The sequence below is a fragment of the Dasypus novemcinctus genome, chromosome 16, assembly GCF_030445035.2.
Source record: "Dasypus novemcinctus isolate mDasNov1 chromosome 16, mDasNov1.1.hap2, whole genome shotgun sequence".
Classification (NCBI taxonomy): Eukaryota; Metazoa; Chordata; class Mammalia; order Cingulata; family Dasypodidae; genus Dasypus; species Dasypus novemcinctus.
The window spans coordinates 90866950-90883269 of NC_080688.1; the positions used below are offsets into that span (position 1 = coordinate 90866950).

At 49.5% G+C, this 16320-nt stretch overlaps 1 long non-coding RNA gene across 1 annotated transcript; it reads right to left on the minus strand.

The window, feature by feature from the left end:
• Positions 1-9912: 9912 nt before the first annotated feature.
• Positions 9913-15045, minus strand: LOC111766139 (uncharacterized). Its single transcript, XR_002798267.3, has 2 exons — positions 14004-15045; positions 9913-11146 (listed from the first exon to the last, which is right to left on the minus strand). It is a non-coding gene; the product is annotated as an uncharacterized lncRNA (long non-coding RNA).
• Positions 15046-16320: the final 1275 nt, after the last annotated feature.

Below are 16320 nucleotides of genomic sequence, written 5' to 3' on the forward strand. Positions count from 1 at the left end.
ATTTGTTAGATGAATAAATTATTTTAACAGACTCATCATTTTTGGGAGAAAAGAAGAAACTATTCAACCAAAACTATATAATAAAAGAACTTCAAATCACTTTTCTGATACATATATGAAATTACATCTCTAATAAAAATATTTAGATATGAAATACATACCAAATTATCTAACTTCCATATTAGGATTATAGTGATTAGAAAGAAATAATTCTTGTGAATTTGGATAGATTGTCTCATGCTTCAAAATTTTCAATCTTCAAATATACAGACAACTACTAAGTGGAGATAGAAAGTCTAGAAGTATATGAAAGCACTGAATTAGAAGATTAGTGGTTTTGTGGCAGCTGAAGAGATCACCTTTTCATTAACAAAGATAAAATCCTCCGAAAACAATAGCAAGATTGGTTTTTAAGATTGGGGGTTGTCTTTACACAATTTGCTTTCATATTTTAATGTTTCTTCAGGGGTTAGGAGGGTGCATGAACAACTGATTTTTCTCCCTGTCTGGTAAAGCCACAGTGGTGTCTTCCATTTGTAAAGGAGATGGAAATTTCCAGGAATGCTAACCCTGACATTGAAGAACTTCCTCGACTTTACTGGGACAAGCATCCAGTTCTAGAACCTATTTCATAAACATGCAACAGGGTGTCTCCTACTTTCTGGTTGCCATGGCTGAGTGTGCACTAAAGAATATTGTCACAAGTAGCTTTGTGTTGTCAACTATAGCATGAAATTGCTGAGGAGCACTGAAGGTCTAATGTATTCATTTAAGTGTGTGATTGAGCAATCATCATCCTCCCATTTCACCACCCTGGGCTCAGATCCCGTAAGGAGTTAAGGGGCATTTCATTTCACTCTTGAATGATTTATTTGGACATCCAAGGAAAGGATGAGCTCTGAAAGGAGAGCAAAGCCAGCGCTCCCAGGGAGCCGGGCAGCCCAGACTCCATCCTCCCTAGAATGTCCACCTGGCCTCTTCACTCCTTCTTATCCCTCCCCTCCTTCCCAGAGGAGACAAGGAACCACGAAGGCTGTCGAACAACACCCCCCTCCCCAGACCCCACTGCAGCAGCGTCCTCAGAGCCATGTGGTCCACACCAACCTGGCCAAGCTCAGACCCACAGAGGTCGGCCACCCGCCTGTGGCATCCTTCTTAGTGCCCGGCTTATCAGAGGTGACGCTGGCCTCTTTGCACAGCACCTCGCATGAAATATGTGCTCAAAAAGCTGCATGTATTATTCAACTTTGTGTCCATGATATAAGGAGAGCACCACCATTGGTGCATTTGAGAAGAGGAGACCTAAAAATAGGTCAACGACCCCTTTGTGAGTGGGGACTACCCTTCATTTCCTGAAATCCTTGATAGAAAATGTTGACAATGAAGTGGAGGAGCAAGGGTTGAAATGCTGACCAAGTGTGGCCAGAGCGAGGTCAGGCAGGATGACGGCCAGGGTCAAAGGCAGAATTGACAACTGCAGGGAGTCTGGGGGCTAATAAGTGAGGTCACCACATGCAAACAGTATCTCCAAGAAGATACGCCAGGTTCTTCTGGAAGCACGTAGATGTTTCTTGTCGCTTCCCAGAGAACCTGATAGAAAGATGACATGTATGGCAATATTTTTCAATAGGACCCTGTTGTTCTACATGAGAAATTGAGAGCCGCCTCCCTGCAGTGTTAACCTAGAAGAACATTTCCCAAAGTGTGTTCTGAAAAGAGCTACTTGGTACAGTTGTTGGACAACAGCCCCATGGGACCTTCAGAGCAGATTCTGAAGGCTCTCAAGGGCACTGCAACACTGAAACTTGCTTTACTTTATTCAACAGAGCATGTTCCACAAGTCTGTAACCACAGAGCTCTTTAAATTCTGATACTCTTAGCATCCCAGGGAACTCCACTTTGGAATATCTAAGGAATATTGGATAGAAAACATGTACTCACTGGATAGGAAAAAAATTATGTCTTTGGTTATTGGTACAAAAATCTCACCTTTCCACCAGTTTTGCATATAGGCCACCACCTTAAGTGAGCAGCATCTGTCTGTATCTTCATCACCAGGAGAAACCCATGGTATTTTCACTTTACATCATAATTGCTACAAGTATCACTGTGCTCCTCATTACCTCCCAATCACCTTATTGCCAGTGTGTGGCAGGTGCTGTCATTTAACTTACTCTGAGCACATGTGTTGGTATACCTTAATTCACCTTTTAATTGTTCGAATACTGGATTCCAAGATAATTGGTTTCCTTTGCATTCTTCGTGTCTTGTGCATTGTGACGTATTATTCTAAGTCCAGAGACTTCAGCAGGTGCCCAAAGAGGTTCTATTTTGCTTACCCATGGTGCATTGACCTATTTGTGCATTTCCTGAAAAGCCTACAGGTACATCAAGAGCCACTCTCAGAAACCTGAGACAAGCAAATGGGAACCAAAGTCTGTACTAGGCTGGTGAGAAGGTGGGGGCAGGATAAGGCTAAGGGGCCACCCCACTCCTCTACCCCTTTGCCAGGAGCCCCTGTAGATCTCAGGGCCCAGTACTAGAGCCCACAGGCTACCAGAGCGTGCATGGAAAAGAACGTGCTCCTGACAGAAGGCGCAGGACCTGCTTCGACTGTGTCGTTCACACAACAGATTCCAGACCACAAAGGATGACCCTCTCCAGGATGATCTGAGAACAAATGTTGAAAAGGCACAATCACAGCAGTAAACCCGAGATGAGCAGGTGCACCCGGCACATGGGGCAGGGCCAGGGCCACTCGCTCCCCTGGGCCGTGCACAGGGCACGTGGAAGATGCCTGGGGATATTCAGTTCAAGTCCCCCTCCAGCACTGGCCAGGCTGAGCCTCCCAGTGACTTCATTACTAAAAATGGTATTGTCATGAATGAGACAGGAGATCTCTTTAACCCCTCTGAGAAACAGGAGGGAAAGTCCTTAAAAAGCCATGATACGACCCAAGAACAACCATGAGTGGGAAGCAACAATCACACTAATCTTTCATGAGGTTGAGAAGGCAGGCAACAAATACAGCTTTTGCTTGGAATATCTCCCCTGGAAGAAGGAAAGAACATTCCTCACCTTGGACCAGTGTTTTTTTGTTGTTTTTTTTTAATGAGTATTTTAAGTCACCAATGCCTGATGCCCCAACACAGAGCAGCTCAGCCAGATTCCCTGGGGTCAGGACTCTGGCATATTCTGAAGTCCCCCAGGTGACTTGAAGGTGCAGCCAGGTCAAGAGCCACAGGCTTAGGCTTACTCTTAGCTGGCAGATGCACTAGGGGGCCTGGGGGCCAGACAGGTTGGCAGTCCATCGACTCCGGTGACAGTCAAGCCTGGAAATGCACCTGCAGCTAATGTGTCCTCCCCAGTCAGAACACCTCGGCTTTTCCCATCTTACTCCATGTGGCACTTTGATGTAGTTATGAGTTCCAAAAATAGATATTGGTCTATGTTTGTAAACTGGTCTGTACCTGGGCATGATTAAGTTATGATTAGGACTTTGATTGGGCCACATCATTAGGGCATTGAGTCCCTGCACCTTGGTGGTTGGGGACCCACAGATAAAAGATTTGACAAAGGACAGAGCTGGAGGGTTTTTGATATTGGAGTTTGATGCTGGAGTCTCAAGCTGGAGCCCCAGGAAGTCAGCACACAGAGGAAAGAGAAGCAGGTCCCAGGAAGAGAGGACCTGAGCCAGGAGAAGAACAGAGAGGAATAGAGACGGCTCCTTAGACATGGCAGAAACCCCAGGGAGAGAGACAGAGCCACTCACCTGATAGTCTACAGCTGACCTTGTGGAGAGAACAGAGGAGCTGAGCCCAGAGAGAAGCAAGACCTGGGAAGAGAGGAAACCAGGAAGCCTGAACCCTTGCAAAAGTCAGCAGTCATCTTGCTCCAACATGTGGAAATAGACTTTGGTGAGGGAAGTAACTTATGCTTTATGGCCTGGTATCTGTAAGCTCCTACCCCAAATAAATACCCTTTATTTTTAAAGGCCAACGGACTTCTGGTATTTTGCATCAGCACCTCTTTGGCTCACTACTACACCTCGCTTCTAACACACTTGGTTCCAGGTACTGTATTACTGAGAATGCTGTACCCAGCCCACTGGGAGGTGTGTAACTACACCCATTCTGAGTGACATTTTGTCACTGAAAAAAAGTCCTTCTTCAAGAATCTTGGGGAAGAGAGAAGATGGACTTGGCATTTCGTAACTGGATGGCTTCGAACAAATTCCTTAACATCTCAGAGCCTGTTTCCTCACTATAAAATGGTCATGATGAAACTACAACTTGGATTATGAGGATTAAATAAGATATTTCATTTTGATGAAAAAGATTAAAAATATATAAATGCTGGTGTATATTAAGGAATGAAGTTGTGAGGTTTTTTTCCCCCACTTGGGTTTCCTCACCAATTCGATTTCATTATAATTAAAGCCAGTTTCAATGTCATTTGTATTTGCTGAAAATTGAGAACTTCTCAACCTAAAATGTTGAAGTTCTGTGCATCAGGGACATTTCCACTCTCCTCCAGGCAGACAGCCTGAGACCCAGGGCGGGGCGCGGGGCCCCACGGCTCCCGGCCCCCTCCTCCATTCGCAGCACTCCCTGCCAGGAGCTTGCATCTTGATTTACTCATCACTTATTTGGGTAAGTCGTCGCAGATCCATCAAGCGCCACAGAACATGGTTTCGCAACACACGCGAGTTAGAAAAAACAACTAAAGCCAGTTTCATATTCTTTGTTGGTAAATTTCACTTTTCTCTAAATTACATTCACTTACTGACTTAAAAGCAAAACAATTCCCTTTTTCTCAAATCATATCTATATGCAATGAGTATAGAATAAAAACACAAGCTCTCTTCTAATTTATTCTAATTATTATCAAATGCTAATTGGGAAAGATTGCATATTTGAGAAGGCTGTTAAATGAGTTAGCTAATGATTACATACATTTGAGTTTAAAAACTAAATAGTATCAGTAGCAGGGGCAAGCGCGTCAACAATTTCCATTTCATACTGTCAACCAAACAGGTCGAGAAACGCGAGAAGAGAAGAGCGTGAAGATCGTGGGGCAGTGGCAGTGGCCGAGCGCCTGATGCCACCGTGCGCTCTGCGTGTGGGGATCCACTCACGACCCGTGCCAGTGACAGGCACGTGGCGAGCAGCCGAAGGCTGGATTGCTTTACCTCCAAAAAGGATTTTGCTGCAGTTATCTCTGTGTACAAGCTATCCCAAAACTCAGGGGCTCAAAACAAGCTTTTTGTTCTGCTCACAAGTTTTGAGGGTGCGCAGTTTGGGAAGGGCTCCCCTGGGTGGCTCGTGTCTGGGCAGCGGGGGCTGAAGGGTCCTCTTCTGAGATGGCGTCTCCATTCCCACGCCCGCTCCTTGGTGCGTGAGTGTGCGTGTCTCGCCTTCCAGGGCCTCCACGCAGGCCTTGGGCTTCGCACGGCGTGGCGGCCTCGAGCACCAGACTTCTTACACGACGGTCGAGCTCCCAGAGCCAGGCCCCCCGACGGCTGCCCTGAGAAGAGGCGGCGTCCCCTCTGCATCCACTTTTAGCTAAAGTGATCCCTGCTCCCCCGGACGTGAGAGGAGACTCAAAGAGCCGTGGCCCTATTCAACCCACCACTTAGCTTTCAGGGGCTCTCCACCAAAGCCATTTTGACCCCAGGGAGGAGTTGGCCACATCTGAAGGGATTTTTGGACTGGGGGGCGCCACTTGGCACCCGGTGGGGAGAGGCCAAGCATGTTGCCAACACCCTCGCATGCGCCGGAAAGCCCCCACTGCTAAGAACTATCTGACCCCGAATTTCCTGAAAGCCAAAGTTCAGAAGCCCTGCGCTGAGGTGTCTGCTTCTGGTGGAAGGGAGGAATTGTTGTTAATCATCACTCTTTTTCCAAATGCCCCTAGAAGCCACAGGATGGGTTTCAAAACAGATGGAATCCACACGAGATGCAGCATGATTCATTGACTTTCATGCAAGAAAAATGTCGGATCCCACTATAAGGGAAGTCAAGGGTCAATAAAACCTGGTCACTGACCTCGGAAATTTACTGGCCAGGTCAAAGGTCTATATAACCTGGTCACTGACCTTTGAAGTTTACCGGCCAGGTAAGGAGAGTGGAAAGCGCAGTGGAAGGCAGGGTCCCCATCATCTGTAATAAAAAAGGATGAGGAGGGAAGCGGATGTGGTTCAACTGACAGAGCATCTACCTACCACATGGGAGGTCTGCAGTTCAAACCCCGGGCCTCCTGATCCATGTGGTGAGCTGGCCCACGTGCAGTGCTAATGCGCACAGGGCATGCCCTACCATGCAGGAGTGTCCCCCACGTAGGGGAGCCCCACATGCAAGGAGTGCACCCCGTAAGGAGAGCTGCCCCGCATGAAAAAAGCGCATGGGGCTGCACACATGGAGAGCTGACGCAGCAAGATGACGCAACAAAAAGACACAGATTCCCGTGCCACTGACAAGAATACAAGCAGACACAGAAGAACACACAACGAATGGACACAGAGAGCAGACAACTGGAGGGAGGGCAGGGAAGAGGAGAGAAATAAATAAAAAATAAATCTTTAAAAATAAAGGCTGAGGAGACCCCATGGCAGGATGCGGCGCGGTCAGCTCAGGCACTCCTCAGCGCCCCTCGCCTCCCCTCACCTGGAGCAGCCCCGGCGCCTCACGTTCTCCCTAAACATCTGCTGCCTGAGTGAACGGCACCTTGTGCTCAGAAAGGGGTGGCGCTGCAGCAAACGGCCCCAGGGTCAGCGCTGGACCGGCCGGGAAGGAGGGTGCCTCACCGGGGGCCTCAGAGGCGCCGCTTGCCTCCTTCAGCCAAGAAACAGGCTTTTCCCTCTCGGTGGCCCTCAGGCAGAGCCGAACGGCGTGGTGTGTGGTGACACACTCGGGAGATGGGGCTCTCGGGGGGAGCCGGGAAGGGAGCCCGGGCCCCACTCTGGGGCTGTGGTGGCTTCTTTTTTTCTAATATTTGTCTGTTCTTTGACTATTTCTCCACAGTGATAAGCAGTTTAATTCACATGAAGGAGCAACAAGGAAGGAACATCTGAAAAAACTTTCTCCTGAGTAGCCCTTGATGAGAAAGCGGGTAAACAGAAGGACACTGCAGGGGAGTAGCCAGCTTGGGGGTATCCAGATGGGCAGGAAAGTGGCTTCCAGACCACAGGGAGGCTAAGACTGGGGTCTGGCGCAGGGACACAGGGACAGCTCGGGCCACGGGCCCCAGGGCAGCCCTGCAGCTGCAGCGTGGAGCAGGAGCCGTGCACCTGCAGCTGACCGCCGGCTGGCTTCCCACAGAAGGCAGGAGAGCGGGGCAGCCTTTCAATGAATTAGGAACCTGTGGGGGGAAGTCTGACTCTTTGTATGTAAACCTGTTTAACATTTTCAGCAAAAAATGTAAAACTATTTATTAGAAGAAAATCCTGGTGAATGTTTCCATAAGTTTGTGAGAACGTGCTTTCGCATTCTGGTACAAAAGGCAGAGCCACATGGAAACTGATCAACAGCTTCAGTGTATACAGAGTAAAAGCACCTCTGTACCTAAAACACTACATAATTAAAAATCAAACTACAAACTGGAAAAAATCTACAAAACTCTACACAAAGTCAATATGCTTCCTGTAGTTCAAAAACATTTAGAAATAGATAATAAACTAGATGATGACCCTGATACAAAGACAGGTCACAGGTCTGAATAAGCTAGTTACAATTACAAATATTTTCCAGTTAATATGGGTAAAAATGCTCTTCACTAATACTAAGATGTCCCACCTGAAACAATGAAACAATGTCATTGCTTGTCAGATTGGAAAAAATGAAAATATATAGAACACAAATTGTTAGATTTTCTAAGGCAATTTAGCAAAAGGTTTAATAAAAGACTAACCCTTTTGCCCAAAAAAAGCCTATTTCTAGAACTTCATCCTAAGGAAATTACTTCATCCTAAGGAAATCCAGACAAGGATTTTCGTGCTGTTATAAGCAACCTAAATATCCAACAATTGGCACTAACTGAATAAATTATTAGGAACATAGGTCCTAGAACCCTTTCATTTATGATAAATGTATACTTACTGATATGGAACAGTGCTCATGATACATCAAGTGAAAAGAGAAGGATGCAAAAATGTATGGATAATATGCAATTATAAAAATGTTCTTTCATGAATTATAACAAATATACCATACTTAATGTGTGTGTTAATAATAGGGTGGTATATGGAAAGTCTGTATTTTATGCATGATTCTTCTGTAAACCTACAACTTATACTTCTCTAATAAAAAAGATTTTAAAAATGTGTATACAGATGGGCCTTTGTTGTTTCCTAATTGACGCTGGAGAGAGAACTACCAGGTCTGAGACATACAGGCACTTCTCTGACAGGTGCGATTACAAGGGAATTTTTTTCCACTTTTCTGAATTTTCTCCAGTTAGCATCATGAAAAGAAAATAAAGATGCCCAGGAAACTTGAATCTCTGGAATGTCCACGTGCCAGCTGGGCCCTGAGCCTCAGTAGAGTTGCAATACTTACTCTCGGTTCATTGGACTTACCCAGGTCACCTAACAGGGAGGTGAAGATGGTCAACCAGGGACTCAAGAGTGCCTACAACTGCAAGCAGGAGATTCCATCCATCAGCCATGTGGAATCTAAGCCCCCTCTCAATTTAGAGGTAGAGAGGACATCACCATCCCAGGGTCCTCAGGATGGAGGAATAAAATATGGATGAGAGTGGACTTACTGATATTCTACTATAGAACTATTGTGACTAGTAATGGAAGAAATTATATCATGTATGTGGAGACTGGCCACCAGAGTTGCTGAGGGGAGGGAAAGGGAAGAAGAGGTGTGATGTGGGGGCATTTTCAGGACGTGGAGTTGTCCTGAATGATTTGCAGGGAAAGATGCTAGACATTATACATCCTGCCATAACCCACATATGCCATATGCCATAATCCTGCCATAACCCAGTATGGACTGGGAGAGGGTGTAAATTACAATGTAAACCGCTGTCCATGTGGTACAGCAGTGCTCTAAAATGTGTTCACCAAGTGCAATGAATAAACCACATTAGTGAAAGAAGTTGTTGATGCAGGAAGAGAGGGGGGCTGTGGGGAGTGGGGTATATGGGAACCTGTTCTATTTTTTAATGTAACATTTTGTGTGATCTATGCATCTAATAAATAAAGAAGTAGAAAATAAAGAAGCCAGTGGGTTTGGGGAGCCATGTTTGCGTTCCCACCCCTTGCCCGAGCCTTTGAGACTGTCGGGTGTGGAAAAGCTCAGCCAGGTGCCCTCCTAAGAGATTTTACCTCAAAGCCGTGCCTAGTACTAGCCCCTCTGTCGCTTTCGGTTACCACTCGCCAAACTGAAAGGAGGCACGAGGTGGCGAGAGCGGCGGCTCCTGCTCACTGACAGGAGGATGCGCAACGAGGAGCCACGCGCACCTCTGGGTGCAGTTTACGGCGCAGCGCCTGAGCGTGCAGATTTGTCAAAGGTAGTTATAAATGGGGAGAGAGGAAACAGAACGAGACGGGGAAGTGAGAGGACAAGGAGAGTGGCAGGAAGGAGAGAGGGATTTCCTGGTACCTGTACCAAATGAGCGATTCCTCAGTATTTTTTTCTCCAGCCTCCAGGTCAATCAAAAGTAACCTGATTAAAGGGTCTAAGGCCCCGAATGTAAGCGCATTGTTGCTATAGGTTCTTCCAGTTCCTGCAAGAACAATGTTCTGCTAGTATACTTGCCCAAAATACACACACACACATTTCTGTAAGTATTCAGTCTTTATTTTTGTTTTCTAAAATGTTTAATTAATACTGTGATTTTAAAATATATAAGAAAGGGAGGCACTCATATGAGAGGAAATGTTTAGTTCAAAAAAACTATGACTTCAGTCGACCATTTATTGCATTTAAATAACAAGAAAACCCATCTAAACCTTTTGAATTTTAATACATTTTTATGGCCCCTTTATATCCTTCAAAAGGGCCTTCATACTTACATAATATAATGAACTACCCACCTGATTCAGATTCTTTTATTGCCTCGTTAAAAGTGGAATTTGAGTTAGGAGGCCAGCTGGATAGAATAATAGCAGGTGTTGTAAATTCAAATGCATTTTTATAGGAAAAGATACAAATCTCACACTGGATAGTTACTGTGCTCTTTACTGCACACCTGGGAACTGAGTTCCATTACTTGCCCCCCTGGTCAGAAACTGACTAAATGGCCATCAATCAATCTATGTGAAACGGGCACTTATTTTGGATCTTGGTCTGGGAGATCTAGTCATTAGCTCAATCCAAACAATGCACTAAAAAGGCTTGACACGGAGCCAGCCACTTCTTAACCAGGTAGGACCAATTTCCCAAAGCAAAACAGTTGAAAGCATTTAGCTTTCCCATTTTCACTGGAAAACTGCTGTGAAGGAGAAGGAGTGGGCACAGGACTCACGGAAACTTCCAGTGCTGAAACTAAGGAGCAAAGGAAAAGCCGAGCTGAGTCCCGGTAATGGAAAGCCCGGCAGAGGCCCTGTTCGAGGGCTGGCTGCTGCTGAAAGCCCTAGAGCAGTGAGTCTTGCACCTCTGCAGACTATTTTAAGAAGAGGCTGCTCTAAAGGCTTCTCTTTAGGTCAAGGGCACACTGAAAGCTCCCTGTCCTAACGGGAAAGAGTCACTTCCGAGGTGGCCGTAAGCTCCTTCTGCCTTCAGCTGAAGAACCTGCAGTGCAGAAGTTCTCCAAAAAAGCAGCCTTGTGGGGCCAGAAGTTCCCTGCTTGCACCTTCTGAAGAATCCTCCCAGGAGCCGTGGGGGGCCCTGCCCGCTCGCTGCTCACGAGGAAACTGCGGGGAGGGCCTGGCCGTGGATTTGTGCAAGGAAGTGTGGCTGGCACGTGGCAGGAGCAGCACCCAGCCTGGGGTGGGGGGCAGAGGGCGAGGGCCCAGGGACTCCGGCTCACCCGATGGAGCCAGAACACAGCTGGCAAAATAAAGGTCCGGGCACCTGGGGGCCTCACCCCTCTGCACTCCCCAGACTGAGACCTGCCGGGGAGGTGCCAGCAGCTAGAACTGCTTGTCACTTCTCCAGGAGAGCCCCCGCTGGACCCTGGGCGGCCGACGGGAACCCTGGGGAGTGGGAGAAAGATACTTTCATTAGTGTCTTGGAACAGAGTGAGCGCTGATTATCAGTTACTTTGAACAAAAGAACACCAAATTCATTTTCACAAGTAATCGGCATATCGCTGTCCAGAGATATCAGAAGGAAACGGTCCAAATGGACTAACTCAACCCCTGGGAAGATTTTTTTTATTATTTTTATTAACCCATTTGGCTTTCTCTATGGTCTAAATTTGCAAGCTAATTTTTATGTTCGCTCAATGAGTTTGCATTGTGTAAGCCTAAACCTGAAAACGAAATACGTACGTAATATATGGGCGCCAAGGAAGTGGCCGGGAGGCGGCATGTGCAGGGCTGCGACATCGGGAAGACCCGGCTTGCTGGCTCAGCCTTGGCGAGGGGCGCTCAGTGGAGCGCCGGGACAAGCGGCGTGTGTACCTGCATCCAGTTTCTTTTTTTTTTAATTTCTCTCCCCTTCCCCCCAACCCCAGTTGTCTGTTCTCTGTGTCTATTTGCTGTGTTGTCATCTTTGTCCGCTTCTGTCCTTGTCAGTGGCACGGGAATCTGTGTTTCTTTTTGTTGCGTCATCTTGCTGTGTCAGCTCTCCGTGTGGGTGGCGCCATTCCTGGGCAGGCTGCATTTTCTTTGGCGCTGGGCCGCTCTCCTTATGGGGTGCACTCCTTGCGTGTGGGGCTCCCCTACGCGGGGGACACCCCTGCGTGGCAGGGCACTCCTCACACGCATCAGCACTGCACATGGGCCAGCTCCACACGGGTCAGGGAGGCCCGGGGTTTGAACCGCGGACCTCCCATGTGGTAGACGGACGCCCTATCCACTGGGCCAAGTCCGCTTCCCTGCATCAGGTTTTAATCCGGCCCTTTCAGTACCCAGGAACAAGAGATGCCCATCAAGAAAGGCAGGCCGCGTAGAGGAACTAGAAGCTCAGCCCGTCCTCTGCAAGTGGACCAGGAGGCCTCACCCAGGACGACCGCGTTCCACTGGGGTCACTCTGCCTCCAGCCCTTGGGCCTGGGGGGAACCCTGGCCATGGGGCGGGGGCCTCTCGAGCAGCACGCTCCAGTGGGGTGACTCCCGACCCTGGCAGGCCACCACCCAGCTGCATCTGCAGGGCCCGTCGGCACAAGGGGCACCCAGAGCTGGAGGCTGCTCCCCCAAAGTTGCTGCCAGGCTGGCCCTCAAGGCTGCAGGGCTTTGCCGGAAGGAGCTGGATCCAATCTCGGCAGCCCCCGAGGCCCACGGCCATCCTGTGTCCCGCGGCCTCAGTGGCCTCTGTCTGCACTGGGGACCTGACTGGTCACGCCCTGTGCTCTCCAGGCTCGAACCCTGAGCCACAGGTTGGATGGGCTTGCCGACTGAGCCCCCTCCCCAGGCCACTGCCTAGGCCTCCGAGGGGACGGGGCATGCCGGGCGGTGTCGGCTGCTTGGCCCCCCAGGCCCACCCAGAACCCCCTAGCCTGCAGGGCCCCAGGTTAGTGTGGGCCGAGACAGGCCCACGCGAGAGGCTGGAAGGCGGCAAGCAGTCGCAGGCACTCCCGGGCAGCGCGGCAGTTAGACGTGGTGGCCGGTGCGAGTAGAGGTGCCCAGTGGGCCCAGCTCGTCCCCTCTGTCCACCAGCCTCTGTCCCCCTCATCTCCCCAAAGACCGGCCATGGTCTTTCCACAAACCTCCCATGCCTGGGCAGTGGCTCCGCTCGGCCTTGTCCATGTGCCAGTGCCTCAGCCCAGTGCAGCCTCAAGGAGGCCCCTCTGGCCTCTGCCCCCCCCCCCCAAGCCGCCCCTCTTCTGCGGAGCAGCCCACATGGGATTCCCGGTCCCCAAATCTCTTGGAACAGGACCCCAGGAAGAGCGGCCCTTCCCAAGGAATGTGTGCTGCTTCCTCCCTGGCCGGGAGCTGCGCACAGGGTAGCTCGGCCTCTGTGCGGACTGCACTTCACAGTTTAGGACACACTCCCCACAGGCATCCATCTCCACCAGCACTGGCTGTGGGAAATGTAGTTCCTTGGGGAAGAGCAAACAGCCTCAAAGAGGTAAAATGGCTTTCAAGCCACGGCAAACCGAGTGGCTTAAGACAAAAGTAATGTATTCTTCCTAGACTGGAGGCTAAAAACTATAATCCATGCAGTGCAGCAGTGCTCCAAAGTGTATTCACCAAATGCAGTGCATGTGCCACGATGACCAAAGAGGGTGTTGATGTGGGAGGAGTGGGGGGTGGGGGTGGAAACCTCTTATGTATTTTAATGTAACATTTCTTGTGATCTACGTATCTTTTAAAAAAAAGACAATAAAACAAGATAAAACAAAAAATTTAAAAAACAAAAAGTCAAGGTGTCAGCAGGCGCCCGGCGCCCACTGCACCTGTGGCTCCCCCCCCCCCCACCCCGTCCTGGGCACTCCGGGCTCCACCTGTCATCACGCAGCCACCGCCTTGCCTGTGCCTGTCCTCACGCCCAGATTTCCCACTTCTCATAGGACGCCATCATTTTGGAGTTAAGGCCCACCCTAATCCGGCATGGCCTCATCCTCAAAGACCCTATTTCCAAATAAGGTCACGTGCCCCGCAGATGTGGCTGCGGGAGGAGACGAGGAAACTGCTCGACCCAGCCACACGGTAAATGTGTTATTTTTTTAACCAATGATTGACTTTTTTCATTGAAGTGAAATTCACATAACCTAAAATTAGTCTCTTAAAGTGCACAAGTCAGTGTCCTTTAGTACTTTCTCAATTTTGTGCACCCATCACCTCTCAGATATTTCCATTACCCCAAAGGCAAACTGCACCCCCGTTAAAGAGTCGCTCCCCACCCCCTCGTCCCCCAGCCTAGGCTCACCTGCCTTCTATGGGTTTACCTGCTGTGGGTGCTTCGTGTAGACGGAATCCTACAAGACGTGACCTTGTCTTTCACTTTGCACCGTGTTTTCGAGGTTCATCCACGTTGTAACATGCGATTCACTTTTTTCGTAGCAGGCTTTATTTTCTGGAGCACTTGTTGGGTTTACAGAAAAATTAGGCGTAAATGAATTGCTAAGTGGCGGGGTCGGGCGGGGCCTGCCTCCCTTCCCCTGGCTTGGCACCCCTGGTGCCTCCTTTGGCTGCCCCCGATCCTTGCTCAGCCTTCACCGGGTGTCCAGAGAGCCCACGACATCCCAGCTAGGAAGACCACCACGTAGTGACCTTTTGTGAGGGAGGACTGCTGAGCCGGGTAGCCCTTCTACTGCTACTGACTCTCAGTCGCCCACCCAGAGCTCGGGCACATGCCCAGCACAGGTGCGGCTTGACTCGACTCTGACCTTCCCGCTCTTGCTTTCATCCAAATAACTCAGGTGAAGGCCAGGAGGCGAAAGCGGCGGAGCCCGTGTGCGTCCATCCGGCTTGGGCAGTTGAGTGTGCCGGCTGGTTGGATGTGCTCCTCCCACGGCCTTCGGCGTTCAGGGGACACGAGGGAAAGCAGGGGCTGGAGCGGCTGAGTGCCCCACCCTGGCTGGCCGAGGCCCGTGGGTGTCCCCGCTCTGGAGGGAAGGAAGCCCCCCTTCTGCAACTCAGTTTCCCATTGCTTGGTTAAGAGTCACTGGCATTGTAACCCAGTTCCTGAGTGTGAAAGTCATGGTTTAGATGGCAAGGCCTCTGTGCAAGGCTCACATGGAGCCGGCGCCTGGAAACGTCATCTATGTTCCCCCAAGGACTGCGCTCAGTCTCGGAGCCCTGGACGCCAGCAGCTCTGAAAGCAGCTCCAATTTCTGCTTGAACGCGGGCTGTGGCAGGCTGGGAAAACTTCTTAGAGACAGTGGGACCTTCAGGGGACCAAGCCCAGCGGCGGGTGGCAGGCAGCTCTCCTGCCCGAACTCAGCCCAGGGCCTGGGGCAGAAGCAGATCGGGCAGTGGGGACCAAATCTGGAAAGGAATTGAGAACCAGATTTTAACTTGCCATGAAGACTGGGCTCAGGCTACCATGGAAGATTTTTGAGCAACTGAGTTAAAGAATGAAAGAAGCGTTTCTGTAAACCTAGCTTGTCACACTGCAGATGATTAGTGATCAGGAAGGCAATCAGAAGATATTGCGGGGAAGCAGATGTGGCTCAACTGATAAGAGTGTCCACCTACCACACAAGAGGTCCAGAGTTCAAACTCAGGGCCTCCTGACCCATATGCGGTGAGCCAGCCCACGTGCAGTGCTTCACATGCAAGGAGTGCCCCCACATAGGAGAGCCCCATGTGCAAGGAGTGCACCCTGCAAGGAGAGCCACCCTGCACAAAAAAAGCACAGAATGCCCAGGAGTGGCGCCCACACACGGAGAGCTGACGCAGCAAGATGACACAACAAAAAGAGACACAGATTCCCAGTGCTGCCGAGAATGCGAGCAGACACAGAAAAACACACAGCAAATGGACACAAGAGAGCAGACAATGGCGGGGGGGGGGGGGGGGGGGGGAGAAATAAATAAAAATCTTTTAAAAAAAGAAAATACTGCAGTGATTTAGGAGCGGTGAAAAAGGCCATGATGAGGTCCGAGAGTCTGAGCCTCGGTGGTGAACAAATACCAGTGTTTCTGTTAACAAGAAATGAGAGTCACCAAGACTGGAAAAGGCACTGTGAGGATGACGGGCCAGGGTGAGTTTTCTGGGAGAAAAAGCAGAAAACACTGTCTCCATTTTTGCTTGAACTTCAGTAATTCTCAGCCCTGTGAAGTCGGGGACTTCCTCCACCCCGTGACCAAAGCTGCTCCTAAACAGCGGTCACGTGAACTCATCCCCCCTTGTTTTTCAGCCATTGTCCCATTTGATTCATCTACGGTATTTTGGCTACTTGCATTTTCTTTTTCATTCCACATGCAGGCACAGGGGGTAAAATAAACATGACTTCTCTCAATAAATGTAATGGTCAAGCAAGGACCAGACATTAAGCAAATAATTACACACAAAAGCCTTCTATAAAGAAATTATGGTAAGTGCTCTAAAGAAAACAGTGCTATAAGTTTAGCATAGGGCCTGCCCTCATCTGAGGGCAAAGAAAAACCTCCCTGGTAAAATGATATTCCTGCTGGGACTTGAAGGATATGGAGGAAGTTGCTGGACTGAGGAGGGCGTGTGTGCCAGAGCAGGCAAGGCCACGTGTGCCAGAGCAGGCCACGTGTGCCAGAGTAGGCCGCGTGTGCCAGAGCAGGCCGC